The sequence below is a fragment of the Humulus lupulus genome, chromosome 7 (genome assembly GCF_963169125.1).
Source record: "Humulus lupulus chromosome 7, drHumLupu1.1, whole genome shotgun sequence".
In the NCBI taxonomy this organism is placed as follows: domain Eukaryota; kingdom Viridiplantae; phylum Streptophyta; class Magnoliopsida; order Rosales; family Cannabaceae; genus Humulus; species Humulus lupulus.
In genome coordinates this window covers 144,120,200-144,138,436 of record NC_084799.1, presented here as the reverse complement: position 1 = coordinate 144,138,436, position 18,237 = coordinate 144,120,200, and positions in this window count along the sequence as shown.

Below are 18,237 nucleotides of genomic sequence, written 5' to 3'. Positions count from 1 at the left end.
TCTACGCTGGTCGTGTGCAGCCGACAGAGGCAAATCAGCTGGTCGAAATACGCCAGCAAGACGAAGAGCCACTGAAGGATTACATCCAGCGCTTTATGCGAGCAGCTTCTGGGGCGAAAACAGTGGGAGATGAAGGCAAGATGATGGCCATAACCACGGGGGTTAAGCGCCGCATGCCTCTCTGGGACAGCCTCAGAAAACAAGGGGTCAGAATTACCCAGGAAATTTTGGATCGAGCTGATCGATATATCAAGCTCAAAGATGTCATCGCCAATGAAGGGAAACCCCCAGGCAAGGACAAGGGGACTGCTGAGCCCGCCAAAGCCGCCAATGGGTCCAAGCCCAACGGAAACGACAAAGGCAACGGGAACGGCAACGGCAATGGCAAGAATTGGGGGAAAAGGCTGCACAATGAGCCTTCCACCTCTGACAATAAACGAGCCAAGGGTAATCGTTATGAACCTCGGTTCACTAACTATACTGCCCTTATTGAGTCTCGGGGAGAGGTTTATCAGGCCACGAGTTCCAGTGTGCCTTATAAGAAACCAGCTCCCATTCGAAAGGATATTTCGAGAAGAGACACTACCAAGTTTTGTCGTTATCATAACGACTACGGAAATGATACCAATGAATGCAACTGGCTGAAGGATGAGATCGAGTTCCTTATTAGACAAGGACACTTGAGAAGATATATACAGGCCTCGGGAAATTCCCAACGAGAAGCTCCAGGTGGCAACGAGAAAGCGTCCACACGCCAATGCTCGCCACCTTTGCAGCCTGACCCCATAACCGGCACATTGTTAACCATCTGTGGTGGCCCGCACCTCTCGGGAAACAGCGAAAAGGCTAGAGAACGATATGCTCGGACTCTGCGCCACGACTAGGACATCGAGATGATGACTGTGGATGACCGCACGCCAAAAAAGGATCGGACAGAAGAGGGTGAAATAACCTTCTCTGATAGCGATGCCCAACATGTCCAGTTCCCACATTCTGATCCACTGGTCGTGGATATCCAAATGGCCAACATGATGGTGAAGAGAGTGCTAGTTGATACAGGAAGTTCGGTGAACATCCTATATAAGTCTTCGCTGGAACGCATGAAGTTATCCGTTAAGGACCTGGAGCCCTGCAACCAAACTATATACGGCTTCTCTAGTGAGGGACTCACCCCAGCAGGGTCAATCAGACTACTAGTGATAGCAGGTACAACGCCTGCTACTAGGGCATTACTCGCTACTTTCATAGTAGTTGATTGTTCTTCGGCGTACAATGCCGTCATTGGGAGGCCTATACTGGTTGATCTACAGGCCGTCACCTCTATATGGAACTAGCCATGAAATTCCCGACAGACACAGGGGTAGGACGCGTGTTGGGAAACCAGAGGGAGGCCAGGGAGTGCTACAACGCCTCAATCACGAAGGCGAAGAAGGGAACGTCAAAGAGCACTCCCCCAGATAGGTTGCAAATGGCAATTGATACACATGCCCAATCCGGTGATGAAGTCACCAAATAGGGTGTTGCCCTAAGTGAGGATAAAGATTTAGATCCTCGCTTTGGGGATTTTGAGGAAAATGTTGGACCCATCGAGGACCTGGAAGAGGTCTAACTTGACGAAAAAGACTCGACCAGAGTCGTGAAGGTCGGGAAAAACTTAGAACCAACCACGAAGCATGCACTGGTGGAGTTTTTGCGGAAAAACCAGGAATCTTTGCCTGATCGCACAAAGACATGGTTGGGATAGATCATGCAGTTATCATCCATGTCCTGAACATAGACAAGAGTTTTCCACCCGTGCAACAGAAAAGAAGGCTGCTCGATAAGGATCGGTCGAGAGCCTTAAAAGAAGAATTTGAAAGATTAAAGGAGGATGGGTTCATCTAGGTGGCGTTTTATCCATCGCGGGTCTCTAATCCAGTGCTGGTTCCTAAGCCTAACGGCAAATGGCGAACCTATGTGGATTTTACAGACCTCAATAAAGCCTGCCTGAAGGATTGCTTCCCACTCCCAAGGATCGACCAGCTGGTCGATGCTACTGCAGGACACGAGATCCTCTCCTTCATGGATGCATACTTAGGCTACAATCAGATCAGCATGCATCCCCCTGATGAGGATCACACCATCTTTCAGACCAATACGAGATTATACTGTTATAGAGTAATGCCCTTCTGACTGAAAAACGCAGGTGTGACTTACCAGCGATTGGTTAACCACATGTTTAAAGAATTGATCGGAGTAAACATGGAGGTGTACGTGGAAGACATGCTGGTAAAGTCAAAAAAAGTAGAAGGACATGTGAAGGATTTACAAGAGTGTTTCGATGTATTGAACAAGTACCAAATGAAACTAAATCCTCTCGAATGTTCCTTTGGAGTTGGATTAGGGAAATTTTTGGGGTTCATTGTTAATTCAAGAGGAATCGAGGCCAACCCCGATAAGATAAAAGCCCTGATCGACATGAAATCGCCAGAGAAGATCAAGGATGTACAAAGTTTAACTGGGAGAATTGTAGCCCTAAGTAGATTTATTTCCAAGTCAACGGATAAATGTGTCCCTTTCTTCAATCTACGTAGGGGCAACAAGAAGTTTGAATGAACAGGAGACTACGAGCAAGCTTTTCAGGCCTTAAAAGCCCATATGGCACAGCCTTCTATTTTATCAAAGCCTATCGAAGGAGAAACTTTGTTCATTTACCTGGCGATCACTGAAGTTGCTGCTAGTGCGGTACTAGTACGAGAGGAAGAAGGCGTACAAAAAGCGGTTTACTATGTAAGCAAGAGGCTAATCGGAGCAGAACTAAGGTATCCTCCCATCGAGAGGTTAGCGTATTGTTTAATCTTGGCCTAAAGGAAGCTACGTCCTTACTTCCAAGCCCATCCCATTACAGTCTTAACTGACCAGCCCCTTCGGCAAGTCCTCCAAAAACCAGAGGCGGCTGGGCGTTTATTAAAATGGGCAGTCGAACTGGGGCAGTTCGATATTACATATTCACCGCCAGCAGCAGTAAAGGGACAAGTCTTGGCCGATCTTATTGTAGAGTTCACCGAACTCCCAGACAACGAGCAGTGCGAAAAGCCTAGTGCGCCTGAGCCTCAAGATGAAGCTCCTTCGTGGAAGTTATTCACAGATGGGTCGTCAAACGAATCTCACGCGGGAGCAGGAGTGATCTTGATAACGCCAGAAGGGCATCAATTTCACTGAACCATTAGGTTCGACTTCACAGCGTCAAATAATGAAGCCGAATACGAAGCACTCCTCGCTGGATTAAGAATGGCAAAAGACATGAGTATAAAGGTGCTGGATATTTACAGTGATTCACAGCTGGTAGTGAATCAAGTTCTAGGGGAATATCAAGCATGAGGCCTAAAAATGGTGGCCTACTTGAACAAAACTAAAGACCTGTTAGCCCAGTTCACGAAGTATACCCTCCAGCAAATACCCCAGGATCATAATTCGAACGCAGATGCCTTAGCCAAACTCGCGAGCGCGAAAGATGCTGACACTTTGAATATTGTGCCAATGGAAAGATTGAGCAAGCCAAGCATACGAGAAAATGAAACCAGTATGGAAATCCGAATGGAAGATACATGGATGGCGCCTTACTTGGAGTATCTTACAAATGGTGTACTACCGGCAGATAAGAACAAGGCCAGAACTCTTCAAAGGCAGGCTGCTAGGTATATATTGGTCGATGGTGTTCTATACCGAAGGGGATATTCCATGCCACTGCTCAGATGTATTGCACCAGAGAAAGCTAAGGAGTTGATGAAGGAAGTACATGAAGGCTTCTGTGAGGATCATGCTGGGGGGCAAAGTTTGGTGAAAAAGATTCTAAGGCAGGGCTATTTCTTGGCGACTATGAACGAAGATTCAATGGAGTTTGTGCGAAAGTGCGATAAGTGTCAGAGATTTTCCACAATCCCACGCGCAGCTCCAAACAAGTTAAAACAGATGCAGAGTCCTTGGCCTTTCGCAGTATGGGGTATAGACTTGATTGGATCTCTGCCAACGGGAAAAGGCGGAGCGAAGTACGCAGTTGTAGCAGTCGACTACTTCACCAGATGGGCCGAAGATGAACCACTCGCTACCATAACGACCAAGAAAGTTCTTGACTTTGTCATCAAGAACATTGTTTGTCGATATGGTTTGCCTCAAAAGATTGTCTCGGACAACAGAACCCAGTTTGATAGTGACTTATTCATCGACTTCTGCGAAAGGCACGAGATTATTAAAAGCTTTTCTTCAGTCGCGCATCCACAAGCAAATGGGCAGGTCGAAGCAGTGAATAAAACGCTTAAGGACACCCTGAAGAAAAGACTTGAAGATGCTAAAGGAGCATGGCCAGAACAGCTGCCTGAAGTCCTCTGGTCGTATAGAACTTCTCATCGAACAGCAACAGGTCACACCCCGTTTTCCTTGGCATACGGGTATGAAGCTATGTTACCTGTCGAATTAGATCCCCCCTCACATCGGCACATTACATACGACCAGAGCCAGAATAGCCAACTGATGATGGAGTCCCTAGACTCAATTAAAGAAATACGAGAAAGAGCCCAACTCTGAGTTGCTGCGTACCAGCAAAAGGTCGCCCGGTATTTTAACTCAAAGGTGAAAGAAAGGAAATTCAACGTCGGCGACCTAGTGCTACGATGAGTTTTCTTGAATACCCGCAACCCACTGCTGGAGTGCTCGGACCAAACTGGGAAGGACCTTACCAGATTGAAGAAGTCCTTCATCCGGGCACCTACAAACTTGCACGCTTAAATGGAGATCTCGTTCCACGCTATTGGAACGGTGAACACCTGCGCAAGTACTACCAATAAACAGTCCTTGGCTTGTATTAATTTATACTTTTTACAAGTTTTGAAAAAGGGTTAGCCACGTTGTAACGTCCTACTCCCTTAGAGCCGTTACTAAGTGTGTACAAAATCGTGCCTCAACTCGCTAATCGAGGTTTTAAATAAAAAACGTGTAACTAAGCCATAATTAAAAAGAAAACATTAGAGAAAATAAATTTCATTGCTAATCATAAAAGTTTACACTTGGGATCCCAAAACAAAGTTTAGAAAAATATTTACAACACAAAACTGAACAGAGTCGACTAGACGACAAAACCTAGGTTCCTTTACAAACATCTCCCAAAATCCCCTAGCTGTGGCAGCCAGGCTGGCCGGACATGTACACGCTGCCTCACGCCAGCTGTGCTCATGGTTGGTTGATCTTCTCTTTACCCTTACCTGCACCACAGAGCATCTGTGAGCCGAAGCCCAGCAAGAAAACCCAAAACAGATAACATATGCCAAATACAAGTCAAACATATAAACAGGCCACTAATGGCTAAACACATAAGGCCTAGCCGCCCAGGCGTTTACCAAGCCTTGGGTTCGCGGACCACGCCGTGAGGATATCCTAGGTATCCTTTTAGAGACTCGCCCTGGCAACTCGTACCCCTCGCGTTCAACGCTGCTCCCGGCCCTTTGCCGTTCTCGGCCTTGCACTCAATGTGCCTGATGCCGTTCCCGGCCCCACGCCGTTCCCGGTCTACACCGTTCCCGACTCTTGCCGATCACACATATAATATCAACACAGTATAGCTATAAGCACAGAATTCAAGCATAAACAAGTAAAGAGCCATGCTCTACAACTCTAGTATATAGGGCTCGGCCCTGCATGTCATTTCCATTCAATATATTGGGCTCAGCCCTACACATAAGCTCTATGGAAACATGGGTTTTCTTACCTGAGTTCCGAGCTACCTGAGCACCGATGCCCCGAGCACAGTCCGCTAACGTGAGCCTTGCCGAAACCTTAGTCACAACACACAACAATATCCAACCATCAAATCCCAACCCAACAAATAACCTCGAACCGTAACCCTAACCTCCGGAATCTTGAATTCTATCACTCCGAGTGATAAAATCCATCCCGAGCCTTCCCCTTAAAGCTCCCAAGTCAAAAATATCATTAAATTCCTCACTGACACTAAGGGCCGCGGCCCCACTCCCTAGAGCCGCGGCTAGCCTCAAAACAGAGGCTAGGTCTCCACTGACCAACATGCGGGCCGCGGCGTGCCAGAATTCCTTCAGCCTCCCACGGCTGTGCGCGCATGCGGGCCGCGACACACCCCTCCTAGGGCCGCGGCACTAACAGTAAACCCAGAATTTCCATAAACTTTTCATCCCTTCTTCAAGCCAATTACCACCAAAACCAAACTAAGATTCCTAGATATTCAACACAATTATTCCAGCACAGAAACAACATCAAAACCTCATCAAAGCATGCTCCAAAACTTAGCTAAAACACCCAAAAGATCAAGCAAACTTAACTACATGCAAACCTCTAAACCAGCAGAAAATTAAAGACTAGACCGTAGTGTTTAAAGCTTACCTTGCAGAGCTTAATCCCAGGATTATGATCCTCAATCCCAAAGCTTCAAGCCCCTAGAGTTTCCCAGCCGAACCCCTTCAATTTCCTGAGCAATCCCTTTAAGTTTCTTCAAGTTTTGCCTTAGAGAGAGTGAAAGAGAGAAACAAAAGCTATTTCTTAGCTCAAGGAAGATATGAGTCGGTTTCCCTCAGTTTCTGTACAGTTCTATTTTATTTATTTGTTTTATATGACTTAAGTCTAAAGGTTACCTCTAGGCTCGGGGTACCAAAACGTCCCCGAGGGCAAAAATGGTGAATTCCCCAAATATTCCCGCCTAAACATTCTATCCTCAAATATATCTCCAAATATTTATTTCTATGTCCCGATAATCCATAACTCAGCTAATACCAGAATTACCCCTCGACTCGCCCCGAGTCCAAATCTCAACCCCGTTGTGACTCCCTGGCTAACTGCTCCCCAGGACTGTCTCAGATCGTGCTGTACAGACATATCACACATATACAACATGTATTTCATTTATCACATTTAACTCAATTAACTTGCATCATAATCATATATACACATAGATTCACATATAAGCATATCTAAACCACTTATTGGCCTCCAGGCACATTAATCAAGGCCCTAAGCCTGATTAGCAAATTCAGGTCGTTACAACTATCCCCTCCTTACAGAAATTTCGTCCTCAAAATTACCTGAACAATTCGGGGTACCGCTCCCTCATCTCTGACTCAAGTTCCCACGTCGCCTCCTCAACTTTGTTGTTCCTCCACAGTACTTTCACTAAGGCGATGGTCTTGTTCCTCAAAACCTTATCTTTTTGGTCAAGAATCTGAACCAGATTCTCTGCGTAGGATAAATTCTGACCAAGCTCCAAATTCTCAAAACTCAAGACATGCGTTGAATCTGACATATACTTCCGGAGCATAGATATGTGAAATACATCATGAACCCTCGATAAAGCTGGAGGCATCGCTAATCTGTAAGCTACCTCACCAACTCGTTCCAGTATCTCGAAGGGGCCAACAAACCTGGGGCTCAACTTACCCCGAACACCAAATCGTTTCACACCCCTCATGGGTGAAACCCTAAGGAACACATGATCACCCACCTGAAACTCCACGCTCCTGCGTCTCAGGTCTGAATAACTTTTCTGTCGACTCTGGGAGGCGAGCGTACGTGCTCTAATCTTCTCAACTGCCTCATTGGTCCTTTGAACCATCTCTGGACCCAAATACTTTCTCTCACCTGTCTCATCCCAATGAATAGGTGATCGACACTTTCTTCCATAAAGCATCTCGTACGGAGCCACACCAATAGTCGCTTGATAACTATTGTTGTACGAGAATTCAATTAAGGGAAGATATCTACTCCACGATCCCCCAAAGTCAAGCACACAGGCCCGCAACAGATCCTCCAATATCTGGATCGTCCTCTCAGACTGCCCATCCGTCTGAGGATGATAAGTAGTACTAAATCGTAATCGCGTGCCCATGGCCTTCTGCAAACTCTCCCAGAACTTGGAAGTGAAGGTGGGGTCTCTGTCCGATATTATTGACCTCGGAGCCCCATGAAGTCGAAAAACTTCCTTTACATACAACTCAGCGTACTGCTCCACAATATAAGTTGTCCTAACAGGCAAGAAGTGGGCGGATTTAGTATACCTATCCACAATCACCCACACAGAGTCATGCTGTCCCACAGTTCTCGGTAAACCAACCACAAAATCCATAGTAATATCTTCCCACTTCCACTCTGGGATCCCCAAAGGCTGCAACAATCCCGTTGGCCTCTGGTGCTCAGCCTTGACCTGCTGACAAGTTAAACACTTAGCCACATAATCTACCACATCCCTTTTCATACCTGACCACCAATATAAAACTTTCAAGTCCTGGTACATCTTCGTCGTACCCGAGTGCAAAGAATAGGGAGTGGTATGCGATTCATCCAAGATCTCTTGCCGGAGATCAGAATCCATCGGAACACAGATCCGACCCTTATACTTCAGTAATCCCATCTCTGAAATGGAGAAGTCCTTTGTCGCTCCGACTAAAGCACACTCTCTATGACCACGCAACTGAGAATCCTTCTCCTGCGCCTCCTTGATTCTCTCAAGGAGTGTAGACTGAAGAGTGATGTTGGCTAACTGACCAACCACCAACTCTATACCCGCTCTGGTCATCTCCTCAGCTAACTTATCGGATATCTTCCTCGAGCTAAACAACTGTCCTGGGCCTCTCCGACTCAATGCATCTGCCACAACATTAGCCTTCCCAGGATGATAAAGGATATCACAGTCATAATCCTTAACCAACTCCAGCCACCGCCTCTGGCACATATTCAAGTCCTTCTGGTTAAAGAAATACTTTAGGCTCTTATGGTCAGTGTAAATCTCACACTTCTCACCATAAAGATAGTGCCTCCAAATCTTAAGTGCAAACACCACTGCTGCTAATTCTAGGTCATGTGTAGGATACCTCTGCTCATACTCCTTTAACTGCCTTGATGCATAGGCTATCACCTTACCAGCCTGCATCAACACACACCCCAAACCCTGCCTAGACGCATCACAGTAAACCACAAACTTTTCATTCTCTGTCGGCAAGCTAAGTACTGGCGCAGTGATCAATCGCCGCTTAAGTTCCTTAAAATTGTTCTCACATCTGTCCGTCCAAACATACCTGGTCTTCTTCTTTGTCAACTCTGTCAATGGCGTAGCTATTCTGGAGAACCCCTCAACAAATCGCCGATAATACCCTGCCAAACCCAGAAAGCTTCTCACCTCAGGAACATAACTCGGTCTTGGCCAATCTCTGACCGCTTCAATCTTACTTGGGTCAACCAGAATCCCCTCCTTACTAACGATATGGCCCAAAAATGTAACTTGTGGCAACCAAAACTCACACTTACTAAACTTAGCATACAACTTATGCTCCCTCAACCGCTGTAGTACCAATCGCAAATGCTGCTCGTGCTCCATCTCTGTCTGAGAGTACACCAAGATATCGTCAATGAACACAATTACAAACTTGTCCAGATAATCCTTGAAAACCATATCCATCATGTCCATAAAAGCTGCTGGGGCATTGGTTAATCCAAAGGAAATAACCAGGAATTCATAGTGTCCATACCTTGTTCGGAAAGCGGTCTTTGGTATGTCCTCCTCTTTAATCCTTAGCTGATGATAACCTGATCAGAGATCTATCTTGGAGAACACTGTTCTACCTTGTAGCTGATAAAACAAATCGTCGATCCTAGGCAATGGATACTTATTCTTGATGGTTAACTTATTCAGTTCTCTGTAATCAATACACATTCTGAGGGACCTATCCTTCTTCTTAACGAACAACACTGGAGCAACCCACGGCGAGAAACTTGGTCTAATGAACCCCAAATCAAGTAACTCCTGTAGCTGAATCTTTAACTCCTTTAACTTCGCTGGAGCCATTCTATAAGGTGTCCTAGATACTAGCTCCACTCCGGGTATCAATTCTATAACGAAGTCAATCTCCCTTTGAGGTGGCAACCCTGGCAAATCCGCCGGAAAGAACTCCGGAAACTCACACACCACCCTTGTCTCGCCTGGTCCAACCGGCACCACCCTAGAAGTATCCACAATGCTTTCCAGGAATCCTATGCAACCTTCCCGCATTAGGTCCCTAGCCCGTAAGGCTGAAATCATTGGTACACGCAGTCCACTAACTGTCCCCACAAACACAAAGGGTACCTCCCCTTCCGGTTCAAAAGTCACCATCCTGCGCCTACAATCTATCGTTGCCCCATACTTGGATAGCCAATCCATTCCCAAGATTATGTCAAAATCATCCATCTCCAACTCAATCAAATCAACAAACAATTCCCTACCATCTACCTCCACAGGTAATGCCCTAATCCACTTCCTAGAGACTACCAACTCCCCTGTTGGCAACAAAGTCTGGAATCCTCTAGCATACACACCACTAGGTCTACAAAGCTGATCTATCACCCTAGCAGATACAAACGAATGGGAAGCCCTAGAATCAAACAATGCAAAATACAAAGAACCAGCACTAGAGATCTGACCTGTCACCACTGAGGGGCTAGCCTCCGCCTCAGTCTGTGTCAAAGTGAACACCCTGGCAGGAGCTAGACTATCACTCTGCTTCTGCTCCTCCTTCTTTACTTGGGGGCAATCCTTCTTCAAATGACTGGCACTTCCACAAACAAAACAGGCCCTGATCCTGCACTCACCCTGGTGTCGACGCCTGCACCGTGGACACATAGGAAAACTCCTCCAACTATCACTGCCACCCTGACGACCGGTGGCAGCACCCCGCACTCTCCTATCAGAACCAGGAGAAGTAAATGAATCCGGAACTCTCCTTTTCTGCTCACTGGGGCCACTGCCCCGACTGGTCCCAACAAAAGGAGGCACTGTCCTCTTGGCATCGCGCCTAACATTGCTGTCCTTCCATATTTGATCCTCAGCCCTCTCAGCAGTAAGGGCCTTATCCACCGCTTGCCCATAAGTGGTAGTCGCTGGATCCAAGGTGTTCACATCGCGGGCAATCATAACATTCAACCCCCGCACAAACCTATCCCTCCTAGCCGCATCTGTTGGCACTAGATCTGGTGCAAACTTCGCCAATCTATCAAACTTGATTGCATACTCTGTTACTGTCAATCGATTCTGAGTTAGGTTGACAAACTCATCAACCTTCGCAGCTCGCACTGCCACACTGTAATATTTCTCATTAAAAACACTTTTAAACTCCACCCATGTCATAACCGCAACATCCCTCCGCTGGCTCACCACATCCCACCAGATGCGAGCATCAGCCCTGAGCATATAGCTTGCACAGTCAACCCTGTCATGTCCTTCGACCCTCATAAAATCCAACACCACAGAGATCAAATTCATCCACTGCTCTGCCAGCAATGGGTCCGAACCACCCTCAAAAGTAGGAGGTTGCTGCTTCCTGAACCTTTCATACAATGGTTCCAACCTATTCTCCAGAGTAGACTGAACAGGCACTGACACTGCAGCCTGCTGCATTGGCAGCCCAGTAACCTGAGGCGGGGCCTGCTGCCTCATCTGTCGCAACTCTTCCTCTGTTCTCTGCAGTCTGGCCTCCATTTTGGCCATAATCTGTTGCCAATTCTATGGGGTAGGCGAAGGGTCCTGACCCTGGTTTTCATCCTCGGCCCTACTGCCGCGGAGTCTGGCTGATTGACGAGGCATCTCAACAAATATGCCTGCAACCATCGACGCCGCTCATTAGGCAAGACAACAACTTACAAAACCACCTCCCAGGCACATCAGAAATCCACACAAAGCAGCTCATATAGCATATAACACACAATGGGCCATGCCCTAACATCATGCATATGTTAACTAATTCATCATGCTCTATACAAAACATACAGGCATACATGCATTTAAACACGTATTCAAGCATACCAACAAGTCTTACCAACCAACCCTGAGTTAAGCCTGTCACTGACTGCGTGTGTACATGTTCGGTCAATCTTCAGAACCAATAACCTTGGCTCGCTCTGATACCAAGTTGTAACGCCCTACTCCCTCAGAGCCGTTACTAAGTGTGTACAAAATCGTGCCTCAACTCGCTAATCGAGGTTTTAAATAAAAAACGTGTAACTAAGCCATAATTAAAAAGAAAACATTAGAGAAAATAAATTTCATTGCAAATCATAAAAGTTTTCACTTGGGATCCCAAAACAAAGTTTAGAAAAATATTTACAACACAAAACTGATCAGAGTCGACTAGACGACAAAACCTAGGTTCCTTTACAAACATCTCCCAAAATCCCCTAGCTGTGGCAGCCAGGCTGGCCGGACATGTACACGCCGCCTCACGCCAGCTGTGCTCATGGTTGGTTGATCTTCTCTTTACCCTTACCTGCACCACAGAGCATCTGTGAGCCGAAGCCCAACAAGAAAACCCAAAACAGATAACATATGCCAAATACAAGTCAAACATATAAACAGGCCACTAATGGCTAAACACATACGGCCTAGCCGCCCAAGCGTTTACCAAGCCCTGGGTTCGCGGACCACGCCGTGAGGATATCCCAGGTATCCTTTTAGGGACTCGCCCTGGCAACTCGCACCCCTCGCGTTCAACGCTGCTCCCGGCCCTTTGCCGTTCTCGGCCTTGCACTCAACGTGCCTGATGCCGTTCCCGGCCCCACACCGTTCCTGGTCTACACTGTTCCCGGCTCTTGCCGATCACACATATAATATCAACACAGTATAGCTATAATCACAGAATTCAAGCATAAACAAGTAAAGAGCCATGCTCTACAACTCTAGTATATAGGGCTCGGCCCTGCATGTCATTTCCATTCAATATATTGGGCTCAGCCCTACACATAAGCTCTATGGAAACAGGGGTTTTCTTACCTGAGTTCTGAGCTACCTAAGCACCGATGCCCTGAGCACAGTCCGCTAACGTGAGCCTTGCCGAAACCCTAGTCACAACACACAACAATATCCGACCATCAAATCCCAACCCAACAAATAACCTCGAACCGTAACCCCAACCTCCGGAATCTTGAATTCTATCACTCCGAGTGATAAAATCCATCCCGAGCCTTCCCCTTAAAGCTCCCAAGTCAAAAATATCATAAATTCCTCACTGACACTAAGGACCGCGACCCCACCCCCCTAGAGCCACGGCTAGCCTCAAAACAGAGGCTAGCTCTCCACTGACCAACACGCGGGCCGCGGCGCGCCCGAATTCCTTCAGCCTCCCACGGCTGTGCGTGCATGCGGGCCGCGGCACACCCCTCCTAGGGCCGCGACACTAACAGCAAACCCATAATTTCCATCAACTTTTCATCCTTTCTTCAAGACAATTACCACCAAAACCAAACTAAGATTCCTAGATATTCAACACAATTATTCCAGCACAGAAACAACAACAAAACCTCATCAAAGCATGCTCCAAAACTTAGCTAAAACACCCAAAAGATCAAGCAAACTTAACTACATGCAAACCTCTAAACCAGCAGCAAATTAAAGACTAGACCTTAGTGTTTAAAGCTTACCTTGCAGAGCTTAATCCCAGGATTATGATCCTCAATCCCAAAGCTTCAAGCCCCTAGAGTTTCCCAGCCGAACCCCTTCAATTTCCTGAGCAATCCCTTTAAGTTTCTTCAAGTTTTGCCTTAAAGAGAGAGAAAGCGAGAAACAAAAGCTATTTCTCAGCTCAAGGAAGATATGAGTCTGTTTCCCTCAGTTTCTGTATGGTTCTATTTTATTTATTTGTTTTATATGACTTAAGTCTAAAGGTTACCTCAAGGCTCGGGGTACCAAAATGTCCCCGAGGGAAAAAATGGTGAATTCCCCAAATATTCCCGCCTAAATATTCTATCCTCAAATATATCTCCAAATATTTATTTCTATGTCCCGATAATCCATAACTCAGCTAATACTAGAATTACCCCTCGGCTCACCTCGAGTCCGAATCTCAACCCCGTTGTGACTCCCTGACTAACTGCTCCCCAGGACTGTCTCGGATCGTGCTGTACAGACATATCGCACATATACAACATGTATTTCATTTATTACATTTAACTCAATTAACTTGCATCATAATCATATATACACATAGATTCACATATAAGCATATCTACACCACTTATTGCCCTCCAGGCACACTAATCAAGGCCCTAAGCCTGATTAGCAAATTCAGGTCGTTACACACGTTGTATGGCTAATCGCGTATAAGTGTAAGATCTTTTTAAGATCACTCGTAAAGACATGTTTAGTCCATTTTTAATACGAGATTATAAGGGACTGTGCGCAGCCAGTCATTCTTGCCAACCTTTGTAAATTTATTTTTACAAGTATTTGTTCATTACGTGTGTTGTTTTGCTGTATTATGAGTGTTATGTTTACTATCGAGCAGTAATGTTCGCACAGGTCGTGGTCAAGGCAAGTGACCAAGGGCCTAAAGCTCCTCGATCACTTGGGGGGCATATAAGGTACATCGATAGAAAAGCATACTAAGAGGTATGTAAACACATGAAAAAAATGAGTGAAAGCATGCTACAGTACTTAGAGTATTTTTCAAAATTTATATTTTGTTAAATCAAACCAAAGTACTATGTTAAGTTCGGTCATACGAACAGATGTTATAATAGGCAAAAAATATTATAATATCAAAAAAGCATTCTGTTACACCGTGAGCAGTACTGCTCGGATGTAATTGTTTAATTAAAAGTAAAAGAGCTGCCCTCGTAGCAATAAAAACCAATTATCTTTACAAAATGACCCGTGGGTCATAAAAACGAAATAAAAAGAATTTTTTTTTTACTGAGGAGCATGAGGGTCTTGAGGATTAGGGGGAGTGCCCTGGTCGACAGGAGGACTAGCTTCAGCATCAGTGGTAGGTTCCTTGGCCTTCTCCTCTTCTTCCAACTGGATGGCACATTGCACCATCAGAGTCTTCTTCAACCGCTCGGACAGATAGTTGAAGTTGGCATCCCGGTTGTGCTTCCAGAACTCGTAGAAGCAGAGGTGAGTAGCCTCCTTGTACCTCTTCAAATTCTTGACCCCTTCCTCCTCGAGCTCCTGCACTCGCTTTTCAAGCTTCCTCGTCTCCTCCCTGCTAGCGGTCAGATCAAATCCAAGTTGGTTACACTCTTGGGTGACAAGTACGAAACTTTCCCTCCATTTCTCCCGGGCATCGTTGGCTTTCTTCAAGGCGTCTTAGCTCTCCTGAAGCTCCTGGGTGAGAGTGGCCTGATCCTTGCACAGTTGCTCGTTAAGTTTGGACAGCTGCTTTTTCTCCTCGAGCAACTTGTTGTAGTCAGCCTCACGTACTTGCTTAGCCTGAGCAAGCCTGGAGTCAAAATTCTTTCCGCGAGAAACCAATGCCCCAACACGGCGCTAGCCAGCAGTTAGAGTTAGCAGCCCCTGAAGGATAAAAAATGAAACAAAGTAAGGGAAAGGAATCAGGAATAAATGGCAAAGTAGCAGGAGATGACTTACGCTAACTATCTCGTTCAGCCCTTTGTTGACGACCTGGTCAGCATCCATCGAAGCAGTTTCGGTGATGGCAGCCTGACTGCGTCTATGCTTTGAGAGTTTGTATATCCTTTCTCGGGCTTACCCGACCACGAAGCTGGGCAGGGAGCCTTCAGGCAAGTTGTCCAATGCCTCCTTGTCAGCGGCCCTAGAGGAGGGTTGTGGATTAACAGGTGTGGGAGTCGACTGCTCGGTGGGGGGCGGAGGTGTCGTGTTCTCCTTGGAAGGGGCGGTGGCTGGAGCATCGTCTGTTCGAGCCTTCTTCGAGGGGGTCTTGCTACTTTCCCCTCGAGTCCTCTTGCTATCCTTCTTTGGGACAAAAGAGGCAGCGGCAGCTTCGTAGTGCTCGAAGACGTCCTCAGAATCCATACCTGCACAAAAGAAAGCAACTCGAGCCATAAGACTAAAATGGTCATAGAGGGAACAGGGATAAAAGTGAAAGGATTACAAGTAAAGTACCCGGGCTACAACTACTGGTCGTAGCATTATTTACTGAACTACCTAGTTCCTGGAAGAAATCTGAGTTTAAAGAGGGAGCATTCCTAAAGTTGTCGTCCCCATCAAATAGATGAGAGGGAATTGGAAAATGATTTAAAAGCGAGATTATTGTACTATTTACATCCGACGAATCATCAGAAAGTTCGGTAGGCTCGGCAGCCTTTTGTTTCCCCTTGCCCTCGGGGACCGAGGTTTTTTCCGCTCGATGGGGAATGAAAGGTTCCCTGATCGTAACCCCAGTTGGGCTCCTCCGTGGAGGAGGTGCCTGAGGTTGCTGCTCGGGTTCCTGCTCAGGTTCCGCGTCGGCTTAGACACCGCCCGTCGAGGGTTTATTTGTCGCAGATTGGGAGCCCCAAAGGCCGACCAGCCTAAGGTTAGCCTCGTTGACTAAGTTTTTTACACTCTTATCTGCATTTGGCAAGCTGGCTAAGAGTGTTGCCCTTGACTCCATCCCTAGAGTAGGGATTGGACGTAACCATGGGCCTAGAACACAGTGGAATGTCAAGACATTGCGACATAAAAACACTAAGTGTAGAAACTACTGGCATAAGAATTTTTACCTCCTCGAGTGAAGGCCAGGTTGTCTGCGGCTAGGTCAGGAGTAAGGAAGTATTCATGATGATACCTCCCCGCGTTAGAAATATGAGTGGTGTCAGACAAGAAAGTGTACCCGGTTTCTTGGTGGCAGAGATGAAAAAACCCCGTGCCATCCTGATTGGGATTGGACTTAAGGTCGAAAAGAAAATTGACCTCGTGGGGGGTAGGTACTGGCCATTTCTTGAGTTTATAAAGAATATAGAGTGCGGCCAGCATTCTATATCCGTTTGGGGTGATCTGAAAGGGGGCAACTCCAAAGTAATTTGCTACCCCCTGAAAGAACGTGTGAAGAGGCAAGGTGGCACCCGCCTCGAAGTGAAACCGCGACCAGGCGCTATAGGCTCCGCCTGGTAGGTTGGCCCGTTGGTCGATAGATTGTCTAACCAAGGTCACCCCCGTCAGGTTGTATTTATTTAAGTAGTTAGCGATCATCTGTATCGTCACCCTACTTTGGGGAACAACATGCCACTCAACAACTGGCTGGTCAGCATGACGAGGACGAGCACGCCTTTGGACATTGGTCTCAGGAGTGAGTTCGCCTCGACCGCTGGTCGAGGGGGCATCAGCAGAAGGTTGGCCTGAGGAGTTAGGAGTTTTCCTTTTTTGAGCTTTTGTTTTTGTTCGGGCCATTCTCTGGGTTGGGGCTGGAGGACAGTTTGAGCTAGGGCGAGAAAAAAGGATTTCTGATATCAAAGTGGATGGGTTTTCTTCGCCTTCAAGTAGTTAGGCCAAGAGGTCATCTTCAATAGGTCTTTCTCCTCCCCTAGGGTCTTGCATATGAACTGCAAACAGACAATGGAGGAGATAAGACACAGTCTGCGAAGTAGTGTGGAAGATTGGGATAACGTTGCTCGCGTCTAAATAACCAGCAACATCCTACTCCTACACTAAGATTCGGCACTAGTGGTTTGAAAAACGGATCAAAGAGGAAATAAACCCAATTTTTTCACCTAGCTTAAAGATTGAATTTTTACATCGATCTTATGCCCTAAGCCTATGATCCTTACTATCAAACTAAGTCCTAACTTATACAAAGCAAAAAGACACCCCCTTACCAAGCATTGAAAGGTTTATTCAAAAAATCCTCATAAAACCCTACTCAAGAACACGGAAATCACAGAGCATAGTAACAGCGTGCATGGCATAAAGAAAAGTTTAAAAAACAAAGTAATTACCTGGGCGAAGATGGAAATTCGAAAAAAGTAGAGATTTCGAGTCGGAAAGACCTTCGGCTGGACGTCTGACTGGTTTCGAAGCTCTGTATTCTGGAAGCAAGGTTCTTGAGGTGTTTGACAAAGATGGTGAGTAAAAAATTATGGGGAAGAAAAAGAAGCTACTTATAGGGGTGAAGTATGGAAAAAGGTGGTAATCATTACTTCCCATTTCGAAACGTGGGGAAGTGTATAAGCTGTCAAATTGTTTTCTTGAAAACTGAAAAGGCTTGATTAGACATAATTATGTCACGGCTTTCAAAAACGCACGGGGATCCTGATAGACATCGTGGGGATATGAACGGTTGTTTCCCTAAAGTTTCTTAATTGCTGGTCGCACTAAACAAACTTGGGGGGCAAATGTTATCCAAAAAATAGGCGTGGATGAGGTGGCGAATGTTTGATACACGTGGCTGACATCTGGCAGAATTAGTGCTCGACTATCGACCTGGAAGACATTTATTGTCACAACGTTCGATCTTTATATACGACCAGTCTGGTTGTACGCAT